Source organism: Triticum urartu, chromosome 4A (assembly GCF_056163025.1).
Source record: "Triticum urartu cultivar PI428250 chromosome 4A, HENAU_Tu73, whole genome shotgun sequence".
NCBI classification, from domain to species: Eukaryota; Viridiplantae; Streptophyta; class Magnoliopsida; order Poales; family Poaceae; genus Triticum; species Triticum urartu.
Window position 1 is genome coordinate 601,446,595 of NC_141876.1, and position 26,580 is coordinate 601,473,174.

Genomic DNA, 26,580 nt, shown 5'->3' on the forward strand with positions numbered 1-26,580 from the left:
TTTCCTTGCTGTTTGGTGGCCGGCACACGCATACGCGACACCGGCTACCAGCAAGCCATTGATGAACGACATTGGAGCGGACGTTGCAGGCTGTAGTGGCCACGCATGCGGCTTCCGTGCCACACCGCATGCCGTAATTTCGTCTTCCTCTCTTAGTTTAGCAAAATAGTGATATGTTTTTACACTCATAACTATCTTTCAAGAATCTCTTTTTGTGTTGTTTTTTCTTTTATACTATTATACAAGTTTCAACAATTGTATATATGAACTTGAGCTAGTAGACTAGAGCATATTTTAATCCCCTTAAATGTATGTGTTTCGTGCTGAACATTTTGATATATTATACGAGTTTTTTCGACATCGTATGCAAAACTTATAGGCGTTTTACTTTTTCATTACAGTTTTTTGCAAAACATGTCCAAATTGAAGTTTTTTTATTTTCCTAACTAGTAGATGTAGTAATATAACTACATCTCGAAGGATTTTACTTTTTGAAGTTTTTATCATTTTCTTTTGTTTTTTCAAAACTGAAATGGCGATACACGGGGTGGGGGGGCTAGAGTTTGATGGCGCAACGCGGCCTGCTTCTCGACAATAGATTGTGCCAGTTTCATTTAGTGTGAAGTAAGGGATGTCATGATTGTGCCAGTTTCATTTAGTGTGAAGGAAGGTATGTCATGATTTTCCTAGTTTCATTTTGAGACGATTTCTATATACAACACGTATAGTGCTTGAAAAGACCAGTAGATTCATCTGCACTAAGTACGTTTAGCAACGACATCCTCGCGCTCACGAGCGCGCGGCGCACCTGCTCGCATCCGTCCTCCGCCGCCACGATGCACTCCTCAAGGTTCTGCATGCGTTCCATTGCCTTTGCAGGAGATGAAGCCATCAAGGAGGTCAATGCTGGCAGGGCAGATGAGCCCGAGAAAGAGGCGATTCCAGCAAAGATGACGGCGGACGCGGCTGCCGCTGCATAGGTGGCGGCTTCAACAGCCTCTGCTAGCGCGGCCTCGCTGGGGATGGATGTGGCCACGATGGACGAGCAAGAATGGTGCAAGAAGGCGCGCAATGTGGATGCCAGGCGGGAGAAAGCACGATCGCAGCCACGGTGCGCATGCACCGCGGCAGCGAGGCGCGCGGTGTCATGATGGCGCAACGCGGCCTGCGCCTCGACGATGAGTTGCTTCAGGGACTGCAGCACATCACCGAAGCATTCGTGCGCGTCGGCGAGGATGAGGAGTTCGTTCAGAAGACGCTCCGTCCACCACGATGACGTTGTTGCCCGTAGGTCACTACTAGAGAAAAGCCTAGCAGCAGCGCGGGTTTTGGGCCTATTAGCAGCGCGGGGGCCGGCGGTACTAATAAGGCGCTACAGCTAACGTATAGCAGCAGCGTGGGTGCCACCCGCGCTACTACTACGTCCGTTAGTAGTAGCGTGGGTAAAAGCCCGCACTGCTACTAACCCGCGGAATTTTTTTTCGAATTTTTTGCGCGAATTTTCAAATTTCTTCATTACTTTAACATCTAATCTCTAATCACCCTCATCGCTGCTCAATTTAATCTCTAATCACCCCTCATCATTCCAAATCATCTAACTTCCCGGACGGTCACCCATCCTCTCACTACTCCAGCCTGAGCACGCTTAACTTCCGGGTTCTATTCTCCCTCGATTCCAAGTCTGCACTTGTTGTTTTCCTGGCAATAGTAAGATGTCAATCCTATTAACCCTCGGGAGTTTAGCTTGAGCATGAAGTCACACATTTCGCTGTTTGAGTTTAAAACTATTGTTCTAAAAAACAATAATTATTTAGTAACACTAATATTTCTTGAATAAGGAGTTTGACCACATTTTGACCAAAGTTTGACCATAGTTTGACCAGATTTGACCAAAATTTCAAAAAACTGAAATAATTATTTAGTAACACTACTATTCTTGAATGATTATTTAGTAACACTAATACTTCTTGAATAAGTAGTTTGACCACAGTTTGACCAGATTTGATCAAAATAAAAAAACTGAAATTTGAGCATAACTTTTTTTCCTTTTAGAATTTTAGGATTCTAAAAATTTGCAAACAAGTCGTAGGCTATCTCCATTGTATGCGGATTTTCGTGCTGAAAATTTTGATATATTATACGTTTTTTTCTGACATCGTATGCAAAAGTTATAGCCATTTTACATTTTCCCTACACTTTTTGCAAAACATGTACAAATTTAAGTTTTTAAATTTTCCTAACTAGTAGATGTAGTAACATAACTACATCTCGAAGGATTTTAATTTTTGAAACATTTTGATATATTATACGTTTTTTTTCTAACATCGTATGCAAAAGTTATAGCCATTTTACATTTTCCCTACACTTTTTGCAAAACATGTCCAAATTTAAGTTTTTAAATTTTCCTAACTAGTAGATGTAGTAACATAACTACATCTCAAAGGATTTTAATTTTTGAAGTTTTTATCATTTTCTTTTGCTTTTTATAAAACCGAAAAGGCGATCCACCAGGGGTGTAGATTTTCAAAATGGGACCTTTAGTAGTAGCGAGGGATTTTACCCCTCGCTACTACTATGGCATGTCCCGGAGGGGCACGGTTGAGACCTCTTAGTAGTAGCGAGGGGTAAAAACTTAGTAGTAGCGCGGGTTTATAACCCTCGCTACTACTATGGCATGGCCCAGGGGCACGGTAGAGACCGCTTAGTAATAGCGAGGGGAAAAAACCAGCGCTACTGCTATCAACTTAGTAGTAGCGAGGGTTAAAAACCCGCGCTACTACTATGGCATGTCCCGGGGGCACGGTAGAGACCACTTAGTAGTAGCGAGGGTAAAAAACCAGCGCTACTGCTATCAACTTAGTAGTAGCGAGGGTTAAAAACCCGCGCTACTGCTACTTAGCAGCAGCGCCTCATTTTAAAGCGCGCTGCTGGTAAGATTCTGTGTATAGGCTTTTCCCTAGTAGTGGGTGGCGGAGCAGGTCGACCAGTCGCTCTAGGAGTCGGCCTAGGCGGTCGACCCCATCGCCAATCCTTGTGCAGGAGGCCTGCGCGGGTGCCTCGGTCCACCCGAGGAGAGCATCAGTGGAGTCATGGAGGCCTGCAACGGCAGGGTCAGAGGGGGTGCGGGAACGGGAGGAGGTCTTGCCGACGGTGATAGCCGCGAGCCATTGGCGGAACCCCATTTTTCCTAGGAAGTGGAAATGTTGTCGGTGTGCGTGGAGTTGTGGAGTTGCTGTCTGAATTGGGATTGGCGACTTTTGCGTGGGAAGTGGAGTAGGAAGAGATTGTATTTTATAGGGACACGACTCTCTACTCTGCAGAGCACACACCTTTATTGTCGTCATGACCGATTGTGTATCGTACCACGAGTCTTACCGACTAACAAGGCATGACTTAATCATAAACTGAAAGTGGCGCACCGCAACTGCCGTGACGTCCCTCTGCCCATCGCCATGTATGGCTTAAGTTTTGCCACATCGTCGAGGGCACCATGTGAGCTCAGACCATCGACATCACCACCTTTTGTTTTTCTCAACTGACAACCTTCTCTTTGAGCTTTAAATGCCGGTTCCCAATCATGATTATTGTCTATCATTGCCAAATTTTTATTGTCAATTGTATTACAGTTTACCAAAAGGGGCAATATGCTTATGCTAGAGGACAACGACGTGTACCGATCCATCGAAACGATCTGTTTCCTTGCTGTTTGGTGGCCGGCACACGCATACGCGACAGCGGCTACCAGCAAGTCATTGATCAACGACATTGGAGCAGACGTTGCAGGCTCTAGTGGCCACGCATGCGGCTTCCGTGCCACACCGCATGCCGTAATTTCTTCTTCCTCTCTTAGTTTAGCAAAATTGTGATATGTTTTTACACTCATAACTATCTTTCTAGAAACTCCTTTTGTTTTGTTTTTTCTTTTATACTATTTTACAAGTTGCAACAATTGTATATATGAACTTGAGCTAGTAGACTAAAGCATATTTTAATCCCCTTAAATGTTGTTGACACCTGATTTTGGCAAGATATAGATTGCAATGCAGATGGTCTCGAGTGAACGGGTTTTCAGCATGAAAAGATTCACGTCGCCGAGTGGAAGAACTTTGATGTTTCGGTTATATTCATTCGACCTTATCTTACGGACCGAAACTATACTCCGAGTGTCATAATTCAATGTTTTGAGTGGTTTTTGGCCAATCACGTATTCAAGATGACCTCAGATGAAGGAGCACTCTTAAGGAATTGTCTTCGTCTCGTCGAGCCAATCGATTTTGATATATAAATTATCTCAATCCGAGTTCATATGCAAAAGTTAGAGGCAATACACTGCAGACCGAACCTCAACGGAAATATGGCGCGAGGTGCCACACACTTGTCTGATAGGTTGCGCGAGTAATTCGGCCATCAATGATGCCTTGAATCGAAAAACCTTCAACAACAAAAAGTTTTGTCTCGTCGAGCCGATCGTTTTTCATATAAAACTTGTCTCAATCCGAGATCGTATGCAACCTGTAGAGGCAAATCAAGATCAGACTGTGTTTTCAGTCGGGAAATCCGAGTGAAAAGTTTACCATCCGAGTGAAAACCTACCGATCGAGTAAAAGGTCAAGTGAAAACTTATCGATCGAGTAAAAGATTGGCTTCCGAGTGAAAATATAGTAATCCGAGTGAAATTATCATCCGAGTGAAGTTATTCCGAGTGAAAAGATTACCGTCGGAATGAAAACTTGACGTTCGAGTAAGATATTGCCTTCCGAGTGAAATATAGTCGTCCGAGTGAAAGATTGTCTTCCGAGTGAAATTATAGTCATCCGAGTGAAAGATTGTCTTCCGAGTGATATTATAGTCATCCGAGTGAAAGATTGTCTTCCGAGTGAAAGACTCTAACATCCGAGTGAAAAGGTCCAGTCGGACGAAAAACTCTAATATCCGAGTGGATGAGCTCGGATCCGAGTGAAACTGAAGATGTGCCCGAAAGGTAATCCAGATGACCTCGGATGGAAAAGTGATCAACACGGAAGTTGTGCACATCGTCAAAACGGTAAACTTTGGTTTTGGAGTCATTATCATCTGAGATAGTATACGGCCTGTAAGTTCACTACGAGACTCGGACAATCCAGTACGTTACATGACCGAGTCCGACTGGATATTAAAGATGGCTTCATAGAATATTCAATATGGTCTTATTTGGAAAAGTGTTCAACATCAGAATTGTTCGTCTCGTCGAGGCGCACAAGCTTTATATTTGGGCCATCTTGATCGGAGGTCATATGCAAGCTCGGCGGCCCGCGCAAGGAGGAAGACAGAAGTTGGGCCAGATTCAGACTGAATCCGAGTTGGAATAGAATTAGGACTCTAGGACGTGAATTGATGTAATTTTTTGTAAGGAAATCCTAGATGAATCCTTTGCTTGTATGGGAAGTGATGAAGCTATGTACCTAGGGTAGGGGTACGGACCTGTCCAAAGAACCCTACCCAAGGACATCCCTAGAAGAAGTCACCTTTCAATCGACTTGAAGGTATCCCACTCGACGGAATCGAGACACTCGACCAAGAAGCTATCACTCGACCAAGAAGCTATCACTCGACCACGAAGCCAACCACTCGACTGCCAGAAGACCTAAAATCACTCCGCAGGCAAACGGTCGGCTATTAAGTAGTCTTTATGGTCATTATAGCACTTTATTAGAGGCATTATCAGTAACGCCCAACGTTAAATGTACCTTAAACCCTGCATTACTGAGGGCAGGAGGGGGCCGGCAAACTCTATATAAGCCACCCCCTCCTCAGTATGAAGGGTTCGCACCCGTGTTATCCACACACGCATAATCCAATCGACCGCCTCCGGGCACCGAGACGTAGGGCTGTTACTTCCTCCGAGAAGGGCCTGAACTCGTAAACCTCGTGTGCTTACAACTTCCCGATAGCTAAGATCTAGCCTCTCCATACTCACCCCCCTACATTACTGTCAGACTTAGAACCACGACAGTTGGCGCCCACCTTGGGGCAGGAGTCTTAGCGCCTTGTTGGAGAAGTTGCGATCTTTTCCGATCCATTTGATCATGGTTTCCTGCGGAGTTTTGGTGGAGGGCCGCGAGATCCGTCTTGGCGCGCTCACGTTCATCGCCGACGACTCCGCCTGGCTTCAGGAGGCGCCGCTCGACATCGACGCGCTCCCCGTCCGCGGTGCGACGCACTTCCGCGCATGCATTCGTGGCGTCCTCCTGCGACAGCCGTTGACCCGATATCAGTCGACCCCCGTGTCGTCTCCCCGCCCCGTCTCCCACCAGCGCAAGCGCTCCGGTCGGTCGAGACTTCAGCGGTGGATGAGGCATGCCGTGGCCCGCCAGTCGGCAGCCCCACAAGTCGCGGCAATTGAGCCCGACGAATCCCTCTGCGGCCAGTTCGACCTGTCGACTGGCTCCGTGGAGACCGCATCCGAGTGCGACAGCAGCGACCCAGCGGCTGAGGTTCTGGCGGTCGACGGGACACACAGTCCTCCCGGTTTCGCTTGCGCTGATGGAGGCGCGGGTGGGGGCGACCCGTCGCATCCCCACGATGAGTATCTCCCCGAGCCTCTCACGTCTTTGCAGCGAGAGGAGCTCCGCCGCCGAAACATGAGTATGCGCGGACACACACATAGCCCTATCCAACTCTTTGATGCACCCACCAGTCAAGTGCTCATCAGTTCTACATGTTGATGAGATGCACACCTCGCTACGGTCTATGGCTAGGTTAATTCTTGTACTTTTAAATGTTTAAAAGATTATTGAACTTCTTGAAGTTTGCTTTTAAATGCATGGAGGCCTTATATGTCTTTTTAATAATTCACTATATTTCTGGTTTTCTCATCAGATCAATTTTTTTTACTTGGGCTGGAACGTTCTAGAATCCATCCTTAGGCCATGCCCTCTAGCTCTTATCCTTCTCCATTATTTTTGCGAGAAGCCCGTATCCTATTCCATGATATAAGCTTTATCTGCTAACATATGTGCAATCAATTTATCTGGACCACATCTCTCTTTTTCACAACTACTAAAGTGTATTTTAATCAAGTTTAAGTATTCTCGTATTGTGCGCTTATTCCTCGAATATAGTATAAATAAAAACACACATCCTGTGTCCAAACGTCTGAAATCGGTCGGTTTCTGATGCAGTCGTCTATTTAAGAATTTTGGATTTTTGAAATATCATTGAGGATATTTTTCATTAAATATATTTGTGACATAGATTAGAACTTTTTCAATACCAATTTCTTTATATTTTCATAAAAACTACATGTCTATCAGGTGTAAATTTGGGTACATATTCTTAAGTGTGATTTATGGGCGTGATTAGTATAGTTTATTTAACTTATACCCACTGTGTCGGAACTTATGAAATCAGTCGGGTTCTGATGCACGCACGTGGTTTAAATATTTTGGAATTTTTTGAAGATTCCTATTTCAGTCGCGCAGTTTAGCAATTTTGGATTTTATTGAATATAATCTAGTATTTGTTTATAAAATATATTTCTGACATTGATTTATAACTTTTTATACTAATATATTTGTATTTTAAGAAAACACTATGTGCATGTTAGGTCCAAATTTTGGAACGTATACTTGTGTGATTTCTGAATGATAAAGAATAATTAACGTACCTAGATTTTCGCACAATACATTTATAGTCTACGCAGATTTATAGTGAAGAGAACATCATCCATCCATGATGTACGGATATTCTTATTTGCAGTCAAACGATATACATATATGGCTAGCTGTCTTACGCATGCATGTGTAAGTTCATCAGTACGTATCCATTAAAAAAATCTTTAACCTGTTAGCCGATTTCAATTTGCATGTTTCCTTCTTTCCTGTTTTTCTGAATTTTTCTTCCTTTGTTTTTAAAGCGCGTGTTTCCTTCCAAGCGTAAAACCTATGGACTCTTGGGGTGGATTGGATCTCACATTTAAAGCGCATGGATTTTTTTTGGTTAATTATTCTTTTGCCCTCAGTGGTGTCCATGTGCTCAGTTTTGCCCTCAGATGCGAATTGTCCTCAGTTTTGCCCCTAGTTCGAGCACAACAACTATGACGAGGCCAAACGGCCATATTTGAGTCCATTCCGTCCGCCGACGTTAGTGGTTGTGGGTCCGGAGCTTACACGTGGGACCGCGTGGACATTGGTCCGGAGCTGACATGTAGGCCCGTGCAACTAAATCCCCAAATAATTCTAGCTCACACCCATCCGCCCGGTCGGCTGTCCTGCGCCACCGCCGCCGCCACCTACGCCGCGGCCAGCACCTGCCCTGCCACCAGCTGCACGGCCTGCTGCGCCGCTACCTCCCTGCGCCTACGCTCCACGGCTACCTGTGACGCCCACCACCTTCCTGCGACGCCACGGGTGGGGCGCCCCGCCACCTGCTCGATCCGCGGCGCGGCCTCCTTCCGTGCGCCCGACCGGAGCGCTCAAAGGTGGGGGGCTGCTGGAGCTATTTGAACTAGGAGTAAGAACCCTAGGGCGAAATGGTGAGCAGCGGCGACCCCGGAGTATTTCGCGAGGCAGGCATCGGGCCGGAGATCCGCCGCGTCCACGACTGGGTTCCCGAGGGGTAAGTCTCGCCTCTTGTTTAGATTGAGCTTAGTTGTGCATTTGAACACTCGATTCGAGTAGGTTTGCCCAATTAGTGTGCTGATTGGGTCTCTGTTTTTTGCCGGTTAGGATGGAGTTGCGGTTTGCTTTCATGGTGCACATTAGAAGGGACCGGTACATGTTCGATGCAAAGGATAAGAAGAAATACCAAGGAGGTTTTGATTATCGGTTGCCAATGGCTAGTAATTGGAGTTTCAGACAATTTGGGGAGGTAATTTGTAGCCAATATTCTTGGGGTTTGCTTGATGAAGTGGTATACAAATAGAAAGAGAAAGATAATTTTCATGTGAGGCTGCAAGTTGATGTGCTTGAGCAGGCATTTGGACCTAGGATGGCGGGTGCAACATCTCAGGGAGAACCAAGTCGTCGTAATGGCATCTCTAGCCAGAACAGTTCAGTTGGTCCACGGCGACGTGGTGGCTTGACAAGTGTGGGCAACAGCAGTAGGGTCCCCCTTGAAGTGAAGCCTGATGGCTACAATTCTGGGGTTGATGAAGAGAAGCTATATTCTGATGTTATTCAGAATTTACGATGGGCACCTCGGACTGAAAACGAAGATGAGGCTCACAATGTAGTCCGTGTGGATGATGACGCGATGGGTGAGGACGAAGACCTTGCAGCTTTTGAATGGGACCCTTTGAACCCTCATATGGAAGAAGGTACAGTTTTTGCATCCATGAATGAGTGTAGAAATGCACTTGTGACATACTGCATCAAGGTAGAACGTACTTTCAAAGTTGGCAAGAGCGATCAAGTACGTTACAGAGTGCACTGTCCGACTGAAGGTTGTCCATGGAGGCTGCTTGCATCTAAAATGCGGAATAGCACTAATGTTCAGGTCAAAGTGAACCCTTTTAAGCACACATGCCAGGAATCAACCCTAGGAAGGATACAATCAGTAGAGCCAAGTCAAGATGGGTGGCAGAAGAAGTAAAGAAGTGGGTGAAAGAAAACCAGCAAGTGGGTCCAAAAGAATTGCAGAAGAACATCAAAGATAAGTTCAAGATAGATTTACCATACATGAGGTTGTTCAATGGTAAACAACATGCTATGGATTCTATTTATGGTAACTGACAGGAAAGTTTTCAATTGTTATATTCATTCAAAGGTGAAGTGGAGAGGACAAGCCCAGGTAGTATTGTAGATATTGATCACCACACCGTGGAGTACACATTCAGGGGAGTGACAAAGACCAAGGAATGCTTTAGAAGGGTTTTTGTCTGCGTTGAGGCTTGTCGCCGGGGTTTTTTGGCAGGCTGCAGGCCTTATGTAACGCTTTCAATGCGGTTATGCCTCTAAGTCGTGCCTCGACACGTAGGAGATATAGCCGCATCGAGTTGATTACCAACATGTTAAGCTCAAAGTGAGGTCTTGCCGACGGTGATATGTAACACCCCGGATATGATTTACCCAATATGTAATCCAATTCTTGCCGTTTCCGGCGTTAAGTTATTTTATTTTCTCGCGTTCAGTTTTTGTCTCCGTGTGTTGTTGTCATTGTCATGCATCTCATATCATGTCATCATGTGCATTGCATTTGCATACGTGTTCATCTCATGCATCTGAGCATCTTCCCCGTTGTCCGTTTTGCATTCCGGCGCTCCGATCTCCTCCGGTGGTCATTTCTACCTTTCTTTCGTGTGTGGGGATTAAACATTTCCGGATTGGACCGAGACTTGCCAAGCGGCCTTGGTTTACTACCGGTAGACCGCCTGTCAAGTTTCGTACCATTTGGACTTCGTTTGATGCTCCAACGGTTAACCGAGGGACCGAAAAGGCCTCGTGTGTGTTGCAGCCCAACACCCCTCCAAGTTGGTCCAAAACCCACCAAAACCCACTCCATCATCTAGAGCTTTCGATCACGATCGCGTGGCCGAAAACCGCACCTCATTTGGACACTCCTAGCTCCCTCTATCTATAAATAGGTGCACCCCTCCGAAATTCGCGGATGAAACCCTAGCTAACCTCCTTCCTCGCCGCCGGACGCGTCCGGACCGCACCGGACACGTCCGCCCGCCGCCGCCCAGCGAACCAGGGGCTGCCACGTGGCGCCGTCAACCACCAACCACCGCCGGCCCGCTCAGCCCATGCGGGGCCCCCGCGGCCCACACGCGCGCCGCCCGGCCTCTCGCGCTCGCCGCCGCACGCCCTCGCCGCCGACTCGCCGCTCCGCCGCGCCACCTCACCGCCGTCTCGCCGCCCGTCCCGCCGGCCTGCTCCGCCGCCCCACCGCCTCGACGTCCTCGCCGGCCGCCGCCTCCTCCCGGCACCCCGCGTCTCGCCTCCGGCCATATCCGGCTGCGGGAGGGCCGGATCCGGCGACCACGACCTCGCCGGCCGTCGTCTTCGTCATCTCCGGCGAGATCCGCCACCGCCTCGTATTGCGTGCCCGGGTCAACCCTAATCCGCGAAGTGGTGATTTTTTTCTAAGTCCCCGATTCCCAGATCCATATGCCCATGTTCATCATGTCGTAACTTTGCACCCGTAACTCCGTTTTGGGCGTATAGCATATCAAAATGTTCGCCTCAGAGAGCACATCATTTCATCTCATTGCATCATTTTCATTTGAGCTCATCTTGATGCCCGAAATGCTGTTGGAAGAGTGCTATTTGAGATAATTGTCAGATCTGCTGCTCCAATTAGATATTTGTCATTTTCGCCATGATTATTGTGTGCATGATATGCCCTTGAGCTCTACATGTGTTTTGTTATATGTTTTGCCATCTATCCAAAGGTGCAATCCATGTATTTTTGTGATGTGTGTGGTGACTAGCACAAGCTTGCAAAGTGGTGCATTCATTAATGCTGATTTCAGGGACTTAGCAATTTCACAAAGTCCTTGATATGTTTATTTCAGTATGCCATATGTTCATGTTGTTTCCTAGTGATCCGTGCCTCTTTTGAGGATGATCAGTAAGGATGTTTTGTTAATATTGTAGTGCTCTATCCATCCATGTCTTTGTTTGCAATTATGGAGCACACTAGCTTGAGTCAATCGAGCTCTACTTTTGTCATTTCGTGAATCTAGGCAGATTGTCTACTTGTTAGCGATTTTGCCGAGGATGTTGTAGTTGATCCGTGCATGCTATGTTATTGTTCTTACCATATCTAGCTTGTATAATGTGTATTCTTGATGGGTGTATGCTTAGATTGTCATGACTCGCTCTGTAGTGAGTGCATCGAGCTCGTAAACATGCCTACTTGATATTTGTTTTGCATGTTCCAGTTTTTCACTAAGTCTGTGATCTGTTTATGTTTTTGCCATGTTCACATGCTTGCAAATATATGTTCTGATCCCTTTTGGCTCAAGGTCACTAAGTGACTTTTGTTAAGCTCTTTGAGTAGCTCCATACCATGCTTTACTTTGCCATGTAGCATATAGTTTTCATGCTCCAAAGTGTGTAACCTGATCTGAAATTCCAGACAAGTGTTAATTTCACTAAGTCTGAAATCTATTTACCAAATGCATTTTTGCCATGCTTGTTTGAACCTGTTATTGGATGAATTGGCCGTAGCTCACTGTTCATCTTTTGTTAAGTATCATGAATGGATCCCTTTCATGTATTTTGTTGCCATGTTTGAGTGCTTTAGAATGTTCATCTTGTTGCATTTAGATGGCTACGTGTTGTATATCGCAGACCGGTGCCATATTTGAATTGCTTGCCATTTCCAAACCGTGACTCCGATTCCGGCGTTCTTTATATCGTTTTCAAGCGATTTCATCTCACCTTTCCAATGGCACACTTTGATTTCCAAGTTGAGGCCAGGTTCATTCATTCCTTGCCAAATCTTTCATATGCATCACATATCGCATCCCGCATAGCATACTATGTTTGCATCATGTTGTTTGATTTTGCACGTGGTTGATTGCGTTCCGTTTGCTTGTTTTGTATTGTTTGGGTGGAGCCGGGAGACGAGTTCGCTAACGAGGAGCCCGTTGAGTTTGCTCTCGAGGATCCAGTCACCTCTGACAACTTTGCAGGCAAGATGATCGATCATCTTGCCTGCAAAGTTGTCAGAGTTGACTGGATCCTCAAAAGCAAACTCAACGGGCTCCTCGTTAGCGAACTCGGTTCAGTCCAGGCCGGGTCAGCCCATTAGTCCCGGTTCAGTCCAGAACCGGGACCAATGGGGGCATTGGTCCCGGTTCGTGAGCCCAGGGGGCCGGCCGGGCCACGTGGGCCATTGGTCCCAGTTCATCTGGATCTTTTGATCCCGGTTGGTGGGATGAACCGGGACCAATGGGCCTCGCTCCTGGCCCACAACCATTGGTCCCGGTTCGTGCCTCAAACTGGGACTAAAGATTAGACCTTTAGTGCCGGTTTGAGGCACGAACCGGGACTAATGGGGTTGAGACCTTTAGTCCCGGTTCGTGCCACAAACCGGTACTAAAGGTCACATTTTCAAACTCTACCCCCCCCCCTGTGGATCGCCTTTTCAGTTTAAAAAAGTAAAAGAAAATGATGGAAATGTCAAAAAAATAAAAGAAAATAAGTTTCCCATGTGATATGTGGTCTAGTTGTTGGGAAAATTTACAAATGTGAATTTTGACTTTATTTGCAAAATCTCTCTGAAATTTGTAAAAATGGGCATAACTTTTGCATACTAACTCGGATGAAAATGTTTTTTATATGAAAAATCATCTACTCGAAAAGTTACATCCGAATTAATATAAAAACCTAATAGAAAAAAAGTTACGTGGCTTTTAAGATCTAGAGTGAAAAATTGAAAAAATTCAAACACTGGGCAAACTGTGGTCAAACAATGGTCAAACTAATTTTTCTAGAATATTAGTGTTACTAAATAATTATTTCTATTATTTCAATTTTGGTCAAACCGTGGTCAAACTGTGGTCAAACAATGGTCAAACTAATTATTCAAGAAATATTAGTGTTACTAAATAATTATTGTTTTTTAAAACAATAGTTTCAAAATAAAACTATGAAATGTGTCACTTCATGATCAAGCAAAATTCCTGAAGGTTAATAGGATTGACATCTTAGTATTGTCAGGAAAACAACAAGTGCAGACTTGGAGCGAGGGAGAATAGAACCCGGAAGTTAAGCGTGCTCAGGCTGGGGGAGTGGGAAGATGGGTGACCGTTCGGGTAGTTAGATGATTTGGAGTGATGAGGGGTGATTAGAGGATAAATTGAGAAGTGATGAGGGGTGGTGATTACAAACTAGAGGTTAAAATAATTCAGAAATTTGAAAACCAAAAAAAAATTCAAATTTTTTTTTCAAAAAAAAAACATAAAATTTCCTTTAGTCCCGGTTGGTGTTACCAACCGGGACTAAAGGTGGAGCTCCACGTGGCCGCGCCCTTTAGTCCCGGTTCTGGATTGAACCAGGACTAAAGGGATAGGCATTAGTACCAACCCTTTAGTCCCAGTTCCAGAACCGGGACTAAAGGCCCTTTTTCTACTAGTGTATCATACCCTCGAAATCACTACTATCTTTGCTTTGCTAGATGCTCGCTCTTTTGCTATGCCTATGCTACGATGCCTACCACTTGCTTATCATGCCTCCCTATTTTCCATGTCAAACCTCTAACCCACCATGTCCTAGCAAACCGTTGATTGGCTATGTGGTGGTGATTACAAACTAGAGGTTAAAATAATTCAGAAATTTGAAAACCAAAAAAAAATTCAAATTTTTTTTTCAAAAAAAAAACATAAAATTTCCTTTAGTCCCGGTTGGTGTTACCAACCGGGACTAAAGGTGGAGCTCCACGTGGCCGCGCCCTTTAGTCCCGGTTCTGGATTGAACCAGGACTAAAGGGATAGGCATTAGTACCAACCCTTTAGTCCCAGTTCCAGAACCGGGACTAAAGGCCCTTTTTCTACTAGTGTATCATACCCTCGAAATCACTACTATCTTTGCTTTGCTAGATGCTCGCTCTTTTGCTATGCCTATGCTACGATGCCTACCACTTGCTTATCATGCCTCCCTATTTTCCATGTCAAACCTCTAACCCACCATGTCCTAGCAAACCGTTGATTGGCTATGTTACCGCTTTGCTCAGCCCCTCTTATAGCGTTGCTAGTTGCAGGTGAAGATTGGAGACCGTTCCTTGTTGGAACATTATTTACTTGTTGGGATATCATTATATTATCTTGTTATCTTAATGCATCTATATACTTGGTAAAGGGTGGAAGGCTCGGCCTCTCGCCTAGTGTTTTGTTCCACTCTTTCCGCCCTAGTTTCCGTCATATCGGTGTTATGTTCCCGGATTTTGCGTTCCTTACGCGGTTGGGTGATAATGGGAACCCCTTGGTAGTTCGCCTTGATTAAAGCTTTTCCAGCAATGCCCAACCTTGGTTTTACCATTTGCCACCTAGCCTCTTTTTCCCTTGGGTTTCCGAAGCCTAAGGGTCATCTTATTTTAAACCCCCCCGGGCCAGTGCTCCTCTGAGTGTTGGTCCACCTGTCAGCTGCCGGTGGCCACCAGGGGGAACTCTGGGCTGGCCTACCCGTACCTAGGACAATCTGAGTGTGCCCTGAGAACGATATATGTGCAGCTCCTATCAGGATTTGTCGGCGCATTCGGGCGGTGTTGCTGGATTTGTTTTAACTTGTCGAAGTTTCTTGTAGAACCGGGATACCGAGTCTGATCGGAATGTCTCGGGAGAAGGTCTATTCCTTCCTTGACCGTGAGAGCTTGTCATGGGCTAAGTTGGGACTCCCCTGCAGGGATTTGAACTTTTGAAAGCCGTGCCCGCGGTTATGGGCAGATGGGAATTTGTTAATGTCCGATTGTAGATAAATTGAACCTTAACTTAATTAAAATAAATCAACTGTGTGAGTTACCATGATGGTCTCTTCTCGGCGGAGTCCGGGAAGTGAACACGGTGTTGGAGTAATGCTTGTTGTAGGTTGTTCTCTAGTTATTCGTTCGCGCTTTGCCTTCTCTTCTTGCTCTCTTTTGCGAACAGGGTAGCCACTATATATGCCAGTCGCTTGCTGCAGCTCCACATATTCTACCTTGCCTTACCTATAAGCTTAAATAGTCTTGATCGCGAGGGTGCGAGATTGCTGAGTCCCTGTGGCTCACAGATTACTTCCGAACCAGATGCAGGGCCTGATGATTCCATTCCAGATGACGCGCTTGAGCTCATGTGGGAGTTCGACGAGGACTCACGCCGTTACTATGTGTCTTTCCCTGACGATCAGTAGTGGTGCCCAGTTGGGGCGATCGGGACCGTGTCGCATGTTGGGTTTATCTTTTATTTTGGCGCCGTAGTCGGGCCATGAGTGTTTGATTGATGTAATGCTATTTATGTACTTTGTTTGACGTGGCGAGTGTAAGCCAACTATGTATCTCCCCTTTTATTATCTATATTACATGGGATGTTGTGAAGATTGCCTAACTTGCGACATTGCTTTCAATGCGGTTATGCCTCTAAGTCTTGCCTCGATAGGTAGGAGATATAGCCGCATCGAGGGCGTTACAAGTTGGTAATCAGAGCCTTCCCCGACCTTAGGAGCCCCATTGCTTGATCGTTATTAGGGGCCGAGTCGAGTCTAGAAAAAAAATGTTTTGAGTCATTTAGGAATTATATATCGGAGAGTTTAGGAATTCTTTTTACTCCCCAGTCTCCTCATCGCTCTGGTAAGGCATCCTGACATAGAGTTTTGACTATTCTCTTCTCAAATTTCACTAAAAAAAATTTTAGGATCACGTGGGTATCTTGGAATCGTTGCAATGGTTTTGTGACGAGAACATTGTTCTTGGTGCCTCCTGTATTTAGGGGTTGTGGCAGTGTCCCGGGGAGTTGAGCTCCGAGGTGTTGTCATCACAATTTTATTGTTGCAGTTCTGGAATACCTGAGTTTAGTACGCCGACATCGAAAATCTCTTTTATGCAGTTCTTTGGTGAGATAACCTTGACGCCACCCAGTACTGGGGCGGGAGTTCGGGAGTATCGCGATAACTTGTATAACGGATGCTTTTCGAAGGTTGAGGTAGAGGGTTTCTGAAGTTTTTTCTCGGTTATGTGTTGAAGGATGGATACAACTGGATGTAGGATTTGCTAGATTTGGGTGAGATATTATGCTTCCCCTGTATCCCCAACACCTGATTGCATAACCGAAAAGGTTCGGGAGTTTTATAGGTGGGAATTCTTATAGCTCTAGTTCTTCTTCCACGGATATTTGGTTTTAGATTGGGATTTCTTACCGAGTACTCGTTCTTGATCCATATCTTGTTGATTTATTCCTCTACCTAAATTCTAAGTGGCTTCTCAATTTATGGATATGTGACCATTTCAAGTGGAATGCATTCGTTCATTTTGTTCGGATGTGAAGACTATATGTTGCAATTTCAACCCGTTGGATTCAGCTTCATTTTATTTGTCAATGTGCTAACGGTTGTCACCCTCTTCAGGATGGCTCCCGCTAAGAGCAGCAATCAAAATCAGAATCAGAATCAAGATCCGCCACCACCTCCACCTCCTCCGGAGGCATGGCAAGCTGTGATGGCCGCAACCAATGCAAACACACAGTTGATCATGCAAATTCTTGAAGAGCGCAATCAAGCGAACCAAGGCAACCAAGGGAACAATCAGAATCACTGTGCTACACTCAGCCAGTTCCTTGCTAACGGGCCAAAGACTTTCAGCAATTGTGTTGAGGCAACTGATGCTGACGATTGGCACGTGGATCTGTGCAAGCATTTCGAGTGCAGTAACATCAGGCCTGAGGACTTTGTTAAGTTCGCTTCCTTCCAACTCAAATACCAAGCTGCAGAATGGTTCCAGCAGTACAAGGATTCCAGAGGAGGCCGTGTGATTACCTGGGATGAATTCCGTCAAGACTTCAAAGCTCATCATATTCCTCAGAGCATGGTTGAAAGCAAGCGTGAGGAATTACGCAACCTGAAGCAAGGCTCTTTGTCTGTCTATGACTACAACAAGTTGTTTCAGAAGCTCACCCGCATTGCTAAGCAGGACGTCCCTGATGAGAAGAGCATGACATACCAGTTCAGGGGTGGTCTCAGAGAAGAAATCCAGCTAGCTCTTGTTCTCTTTGAGGAGGTACGATGAGTTCTACAACATGGCATTGAAGCAAGAGGCTGCTCAAATGAGGTGTGATGCTTCCAAGAAGCAAGTCAGAGACACTACTCCTTCTTCCTCTACTCAAGTGGCCAAGCAGCAGAAGTATTGGCTTCCTCCTCCTCCGTTCCGTCAGCCGTATCAGCAGAAGAGCAAAGGTGGCAGTGGATCTTCCCACCCACCCAACCCTGGCTTTCAGAACAAGACTTCGTCTCAAGCTCCAAGATCGAGTGCTCCGTATCACCGTCCGCTTTCAGAGGTCACATGCAACATGTGCCAACAGAAGGGTCACTATGCCAACAAATGCTTCAATCAGAGGCGCCTCCCTCCTCCTCCTCCTGTGATATCGGCAAGTACAGCTGTGGTCAAGCATAACCCCAAGCACGCCAAGGTCAATTTGATGAATGCAACTCAGGCAGAGGACTCGTCAGATGTCATCCTGGGTAACCTTCCTGTTAACGATATTCTAGCTAAAGTTCTTTTTGACACTAGTGCATCGCATTGTTTCATCTCAAGACCGTTTACATCTAGGCATAAATTGACTTGGCAAGTTTTGCCTAGTCCGTTAGCAGTTGTCTCTCCCGGTAAGCGCATGCATGCTGTCTCCATCGTTCCGGATGTTACTATCACCTTGGGTGACTATAAGTTTCTGGATTCTCCAACGGTTCTTGGTGACTCGGATATTGATCTTATTCTCGGAATGGATTGGCTTTCTAAGCACAAGGCGCATCTTGATTGTGCCGCCAGGCAGATTCAATTGACTCATTCGTCTGAGGATGTAATTGTCTTTTCCGCTCGTGATGATACCATCCGTCTGTTTTCTCTCAATGAGAAGGGTGAACTGGATGCTATCTCGCAAATTCCAGTCGTTTGCGAATATCAAGACGTTTTTCCAGAAGAGCTTCCAGGAATGCCTCCGCACCGGCTAGTTGAATTCGTCATCGATCTTGAGCCTGGCATGGAACCGGTTTGCAAGCGTCCTTACAAGCTCGGACCTGAAGAGTTGAAGGAGCTGAAGAAGCAACTCGATATTCAAGAGAGAATGGGTCTCATCCGACCTAGTTCTTCTCCGTGGGGTTGTGGTGTTCTTTTTGTGAAGAAGAAGGATGGAACGGACCGGCTTTGTGTTGATTACCGTCCATTGAACAAGAAGACCATCAAGAACAAATACCCACTTCCCAACATCAACGAGTTGTTCGAACAACTCAAAGGTGCCCAAGTATTCTCCAAGTTTGATCTCCATATGGGTTATCACCAGATTCGAATCCGTGAGCAAGATATTCCCAAGACTGCTTTCAGGACAAGCTTTGGTTCATATGAATACACTGTCATGTCTTTTGGCCTCGTCAATGCTCCTCCGACTTTCTATAGCATGATGAACTTCATCTTCAACGCCTACACCAATGACTTCGTTTTGGTCTATCTCGACGACATTCTGGTCTTTTCGAAGAACAAGGAAGATCATGCCAAGCACTTGCGTTTAGTACTCGATAAGCTCAGGGAACACCAGTTCTACGCCAAGTTCTCCAAGTGCGAATTTTGGCTCGATGAGGTTCTTTATGTTGGTCATATCATCTCTGCCAAGGGCATTGCGGTGAATCCTGAGAAGGTGTCTGCAATTGTGAATTGGGAACCACCTCAGAACCTGAAGCAACTCCGTAGCTTCCTCGGTCTCGCAAGCTATTGTCGAAGATTCGTTGAAAACTTTTCTAAGATCGCGAAGCCTCTCTCAAATCTTCTCTAGAAGCACGTCAAGTACGTTTGGTCTCCAGAGTGTGACATTGCTTTCAACACTTTGAAAGAGAAATTGGTCACTGCTCCAGTTCTGACTCCTCCTGATGAATCCAAACCGTACGAGGTCTTTTGTGATGCCTCTCTCCAAGGTCTCGGTTCAATGTTGATGCAAGAGAAGAAAGTTGTGGCTTATACCTCTCGCCAGTTGAAGCCCAATGAGAAGAACTACCCCACTCATGACCTCGAGTTGGAGGCAGTTGTGCATGCTCTTTTGACTTGGAGACATCTCTTATTGGGAAGAAAAGTGGACATCTTCACTGACCACAAGAGTCTCAAGTACATCTTCACTCAGCCTAATCTCAACCTCAGGTAGACTCGATGGGTCGAAATGATTCAAGAGTATAATCCGAGTATCGAGTATACTCCAGGCAAGGCCAATGTGATTGTTGACGCATTGAGCAGAAAGGCTTATTGCAACAGTCTTATTCTCAAGCCTTATCAACCCGAGCTTTGTGAAGCTTTCCGCAAACTTAATCTACAAGTTGTTCCTCAAGGTTTCCTCACCAACCTTCAAGTCTCTCCTACCTTGGAAGATCAGATTCTCCAAGCCCAGCTTCTTGATGCTATGGTGAAGAAGGGGAAGATTGGGATTGCCAAGAGGCAACCCAAGTACAAGTGCTACTGCCTTGATGACAAGGATACTCTCATCTTCGAGGATCGTATTGTTGTGCCCAAAGGTGACCTTCGTAAAGTGATCATGAATGAGGCTCACAATTCTCTCATCTCCATCCACCCTGGGAGCACGAAGATGTATCAGGACCTCAAGCAGGCTTATTGTTGGACTCAAATGAAGCGCGAGATTGCTCAGTTCGTGAATGAATGTGATGTCTGCAGAAGAGTGAAGGAAGAACACCAAAGGCCAGCGGGTCTCCTCCAACCTCTTGCCATTCCAGAATGGAAGTTTGGCCACATTGAGATGGACTTCGTGACTGGGTTTCCAAAGTCCAAACGTGGCAATGATGCTATATTCGTTGTCATCGACAAACTTACTAAAGTGGCTCACTTTCTGCCTATCAAAGAGCCAATCACTGCAGCTCAATTGGCGGAGCTCTATACCTCCTGAATTGTCTCGCTGCACGGTATTCCACAGGTGATCTCTTTAGACCATGGCAGCATCTTTACCTTCAAGTTTTGGGATTCTTTTCAGAAGGCCATGGGCACCAACATCCGCTTCAGTACAGCTTTCCATCCTCAAACTAGTGGTCAAGTCGAGCGTGTCAACCAGATTCTTGAAGATATGCTCAGGGCTTGTGTGATCTCCTTCGGCATGAAGTGGGAGGATTGTCTTCCATATGCTGAATTCTCCTACAACAACAGTTTTCAAGCAAGTTCGGGCAAGGCCCCATTCAAAATTCTGTATGGCAGGAAGTGCCGTACCCCTCTCAACTGGTCTGAAACCGGTGAACGTCAACTTCTGGGAAATGACTTAATCAAAGAGGCAGAGGAAATGTGCAAAGTCATTCGAGATAACCTCAAAGCAGCCCAATCTCGCCAAAAGAGCTACTATGATAGTAAGCACCGTGATTTGGCTTTCGAGATCAGAGATCATGTTTACCTCCGCGTCTCTCCAATGAAAGGTACTCGTCGCTTCGGTATCAAAGGGAACCTTGCCCCCAGATACGTGGGACCTTTCAAGATCATCAGGAAGAGAGGCGATCTCGCCTATCAACTCGAGCTTCCTTCAAACTTTGCAAATGTGCATGACGTGTTCCATGTCTCTCACCTTCGAAAGTGCTTCAAGACTCCTGACCGCACCGTCAACTTCGAAGACATTGAGCTCCAAGAAGATCTCTCTTATCGTGAGCACCCCATTGCTATTCTTGAAGAGACTGAACGCAAGACTTGCAACAAGTCAATCAAATTCCTCAAAGTCAAGTGGTCACACCATTCCGACCGTGAAGCTACCTGGGAACGAGAGGATCACCTCCGTTCTGAATACTCGGCGTTCTTTCAGTCCTAGTTCTCGGGATGAGATCCTTTCGTAGTGGTGGAGTGTTGTAACACCCCGGATATGATTTACCCAATATGTAATCCAATTCTTGTCGTTTCCGGCGTTAAGTTATTTTATTTTCCCGGGTTCGAGTTTTTGTCTCCGTGTGTTGTTGTCGTTGTCATGCACCTCATATCATGTCATCATGTGCATTGCATTTGCATACGTGTTCATCTCACGCATCCGACCATCTTCCCTGTTGTCCGTTTTGCATTCTGGCGCTCCGTTCTCCTCCGGTGGTCATTTCTACCTTTCTTTCGTGTGTGGGGATTAAACATTTCCAGATTGGACCGAGACTTGCCAAGCGGCCTTGGTTTACTACCGGTAGACCGCCTGTCAAGTTTCGTACCATTTGGACTTCGTTTGATGCTCCAACGGTTAACCGACGGACCGAAAAGGCCTCGTGTGTGTTGCATCCCAACACCCCTCCAAGTTGGCCCAAAACCCTCTCTATCATCTAGAGCGTTCGATCACGATCGCGTGGCCGAAAATCACACCTCATTTGGACTCTCCTAGCTCCCTCTATCTATAAATAGGTGCACCCCTCCGAAATTCGCGGATGAAACCCTAGCTAACCTCCTTCCTCACCGCCGGACGCGTCCGGACCGCACCGGACACGTCCGCCCGCCGCCGCCCAGCGAACCAAGGGCTGCCATGTGGCGCCGTCAACCACCAGCCGCCGCCGGCCCGCTCGGCCCGTGCGGGGCCCCCGCGGCCCACACACGCGCCGCCCGGCCTCTCGCGCCCGCCGCCGCACGCCCTCGCCGCCGACTCGCCGCTCCGCCGCGCCACCTCACTGCCGTCTCGCCGCCCGTCCCGCCGGCTTGCTCCGTCGCCTCGACGTCCTCGCCGGCCACCGCCTCCTCCCGGCGCCCCGCGTCTCGCCTCTGGCCAGATCCGGCCACGGGAGGGCCGGATCCGGCGACCCCGACCTCGCCGGCCGCCGTCTTCGTCATCTCCGGCGAGATCCGCCACCGCCTCATTTTGCATGCCCGGGTTAACCCTAATCCGCGAGGTGGTGATTTTTTTCTAAGTACCCGATTCCCAGATCCATATGCCCATGTTCATCATGTCGTAACTTTGCACCCGTAACTCCGTTTTGGGCATATATCATATCAAAATGTTCGTCTCAGAGAGCACATCATTTCATCTCATTGCATTATTTTCATTTGAGTTCATCTTGATGCCCGAAATGCTGTTTGAATAGTGCTATTTGAGATAATTGTCAGATCTGCTGCTCCAATTAGATATTTGTCATTTTCTCCATGATTATTGTGTGCATGATATTCCCGTGAGCTCTACATGTGTTTTGTTATATGTTTTGCCATCTATCCATAGGTGCAATCCATGTATTTTTGTGATGTGTGTGGTGACTAGCACAAGCTTCCAAAGTGGTGCATTCGTTAATGCTGATTTCAGGGACTTAGCAATTTCACTAAGTCCTTGATCTGTTTATTTCAATATGCCATATGTTCATGTTGTTTCCTAGTGATCCGTGCCTCTTTTAAGGATGATCAGTAAGTATGTTATGTTAATCTTGTAGTGCTCTATCCATCCATGTCTTTGTTTGCAATTATGGAGCACCCTAGCTTGAGTCAATCGAGCTCTACTTTTGTCATTTCGTGAATCTGGGCAGATTGTCTACTTGCTAGCGATTTTGCCAAGGATGTTGTAGTTGATCCGTGCATGCTATGTTATTGTTCTTGCCATATCTAGCTTGTATAATGTGTATTCTTGATGGGTGTATGATTAGATTGTCATGACTTGCTCTGTAGTGAGTGCATCAAGCTTGTAAACATGCCTACTTGATATCTGTTTTGCATGTTCCAGTTTTTCACCAAGTCGGTGATCTGTTTATGTTTTTGCCATGTTCACATGCTTGAAAATATATGTTCTGATCCCTTTTGGCTCAAGGTCACTAAGGGACTTTTGTTAAGCTCTTTGAGTAGCTCCATACCATGCTTTACTTTTCCATGTTCAGTACATGTAGCATATAGTTTTCATGCTCTAAAGTGTGTTACCTGATCTGAAATTCCAGACAAGTGTTAATTTCACAAAATCTGAAATCTGTTTACCAAATGCATTTTTGCCATGCTTGTTTGAACCTGTTATTAGATGAATTGGCCGTAGCTCAATGTTCATCTTTTTTTAAGCATCATGAATGGATCCCTTTCATGTATTTTGTTGCCATGTTTGAGTGCTTTAGCATGTTCATCTTGTTGCATTTAGATGGCTACGTGCTGTATATCGCAGACCGGTGCCATATTTGAATTGCTTGCCATTTCCAAACCGTGACTCTGATTTCGGCGTTCTTTATATCGTTTTCAAGCGATTTCATCTCACCTTTCTAGTGGCACACTTGGATTTCCATGTTGAGGCCAGGTTCATTCATTCCTTGCCAAATCTTGCATATGCATCACATATCGCATCCCGCATAGCATACTATGTTTACATCATGTTGTTTGAGTTTGCACGTCGTTGATTGCATTCCGTTTGCTTGTTTTGTCTTGTTTGGGTAGAGCCGGGAGACGAGTTCGCTAACGAGGAGCCCGTTGAGTTTGCTTTTGAGGATCCAGTCAACTCTGACAACTTTGCAGGCAAGATGATCATACCCTCGAAATCACTACTATCTTTGCTTTGCTAGATGGTCGCTCTTTTGCTATGCCTATGCTACGATGCCTACCACTTGCTTATCATGCCTACCTATTTTCCATGTCAAACCTCTAACCCACCATGTCCTAGCAAACCGTTGATTGGCTATGTTACCGCTTTGCTCAGCCCCTCTTATAGCGTTGCTAGTTGCAGGTGAAGATTGGAGACCGTTCCTTGTTGGAACATTATTTACTTGTTGGGATATCATTATATTATCTTGTTATCTTAATGCATCTATATACTTGGTAAAGGGTGGAAGGCTCGGCCTCTTGCCTAGTGTTTTGTTCCACTCTTGCCGCCCTAGTTTCCGTCATATCGGTGTTATGTTCCCGGATTTTGCGTTCCTTACGCGGTTGGGTGATAATGGGAACCCCTTGGTAGTTCGCCTTGATTAAAGCTTTTCCAGCAATGCCCAACCATGGTTTTACCATTTGCCACCTAGCCTCTTTTTCCCTTGGGTTTCCGAAGCCTAAGGGTCATCTTATTTTAAACCCCCCCGGGCCAGTGCTCCTCTGAGTGTTGGTCCACCTGTCAGCTGCCGGTGGCCACCAGGGGGAACTCTGGGCTGGCCTACCCGTACCTAGGACAATCTGAGTGTGCCCTGAGAACGAGATATGTGCAGCTCCTATCAGGATTTGTCGGCGCATTCGGGCGGTGTTGCTGGATTTGTTTTAACTTGTCGAAGTTTCTTGTAGAACCGGGATACCGAGTCTGATCGGAATGTCTCGGGAGAAGGTCTATTCCTTCATTGACCGTGAGAGCTTGTCATGGGCTAAGTTGGGACTCCCCTGCAGGGATTTGAACTTCTGAAAGCCGTGCCCGCGGTTATGGGCAGATGGGAATTTGTTAATGTCCGATTGTAGATAACTTGAACCTTAACTTAATTAAAATAAATCAACTGTGTGAGTTACCATGATGGTCTCTTCTCGGCGGAGTCCGGGAAGTGAACACGGTGTTGGAGTAATGCTTGTTGTAGGTTGTTCTCTAGTTATTCGTTCGCGCTTTGCCTTCTCTTCTTGCTCTCTTTTGCGAACAGGGTAGCCACTATATATGCCAGTCGCTTGCTGCAACTCCACATATTCTACCTTGCCTTACCTATAAGCTTAAATAGTCTTGATCGCGAGGGTGCGAGATTGCTGAGTCCCTGTGGCTCACAGATTACTTCCGAACCAGATGCAGGGCCTGATGATTCCATTCCGGATGACGCGCTTGAGCTCATGTGGGAGTTCGACGAGGACTCACGCCATTACTATGTGTCTTTCCCTGACGATCAGTAGTGGTGCCCAGTTGGGGCGATCGGGACCGTGTCGCATGTTGGGTTTATCTTTTATTTTGGCGCCGTAGTCGGGCCATGAGTGTTTGATTGATGTAATGCTATTTATGTACTTTGTTTGACGTGGCGAGTGTAAGCCAACTATGTATCTCCCCTTTTATTATCTATATTACATGGGATGTTGTGAAGATTGCCTAACTTGCGACATTGCTTTCAATGCGGTTATGCCTCTAAGTCTTGCCTCGATACGTAGGAGATATAGCCGCATCGAGGGCGTTACAAGTTGGTAATCAGAGCCTTCCCCGACCTTAGGAGCCCCATTGCTTGATCGTTATTAGGGGCCGAGTCGAGTCTAGAAAAAAATGTTTTGAGTCATTTAGGAATTATATATCGGAGAGTTTAGGAATTCTTTTTACTCCCCAGTCTCCTCATCACTCTGGTAAGGCATCCTGACATAGAGTTTTGACTATTCTCTTCTCAAATTTCACTAAAAAAAATTTTAGGATCACGCGGGTATCTTGGAATCGTTCCGATGGTTTTGTGACGAGAACATTGTTCTTGGTGCCTCCTGTATTTAGGGGTTGTGGCAATGTCCCGGGGAGTTGAGCTCCGAGGTGTTGTCGTCACAATTTTATTGTTGCAGTTCTGGAATACCTGAGTTTAGTACGCCGACATCGAAAATCTCTTTTATGCAGTTCTTTGGTGAGATAACCTTGACGCCACCCAGTACTGGGGCGGGAGTTCGGGAGTATCGCGATAACTTGTATAACGGATGCTTTTCGAAGGTTGAGGTAGAGGGTTTCCGAAGTTTTTTCTCGGTTATGTGTTGAAGGATGGATACAACTGGATGTAGGATTTGCTAGATTTGGGTGAGATATTATGCTTCCCCTGTATCCCCAACACCTGATTGCATAACCGAAAAGGTTCGGGAGTTTTATAGGTGGGAATTCTTATAGCTCTAGTTCTTCTTCCACGGATATTTGGTTTTAGATTGGGATTTCTTACCGAGTATTCGTTCTTGATCCGTATCTTGTTGATTTATTCCTCTACCTAAATTCTAAGTGGCTTCTCAATTTATGGATATGTGACCATTTCAAGTGTAATGCATTCGTTCATTTTGTTCGGATGTGAAGACTATATGTTGCAATTTCAACCCGAGGGTCATCTTATTTTAAACCCCCCG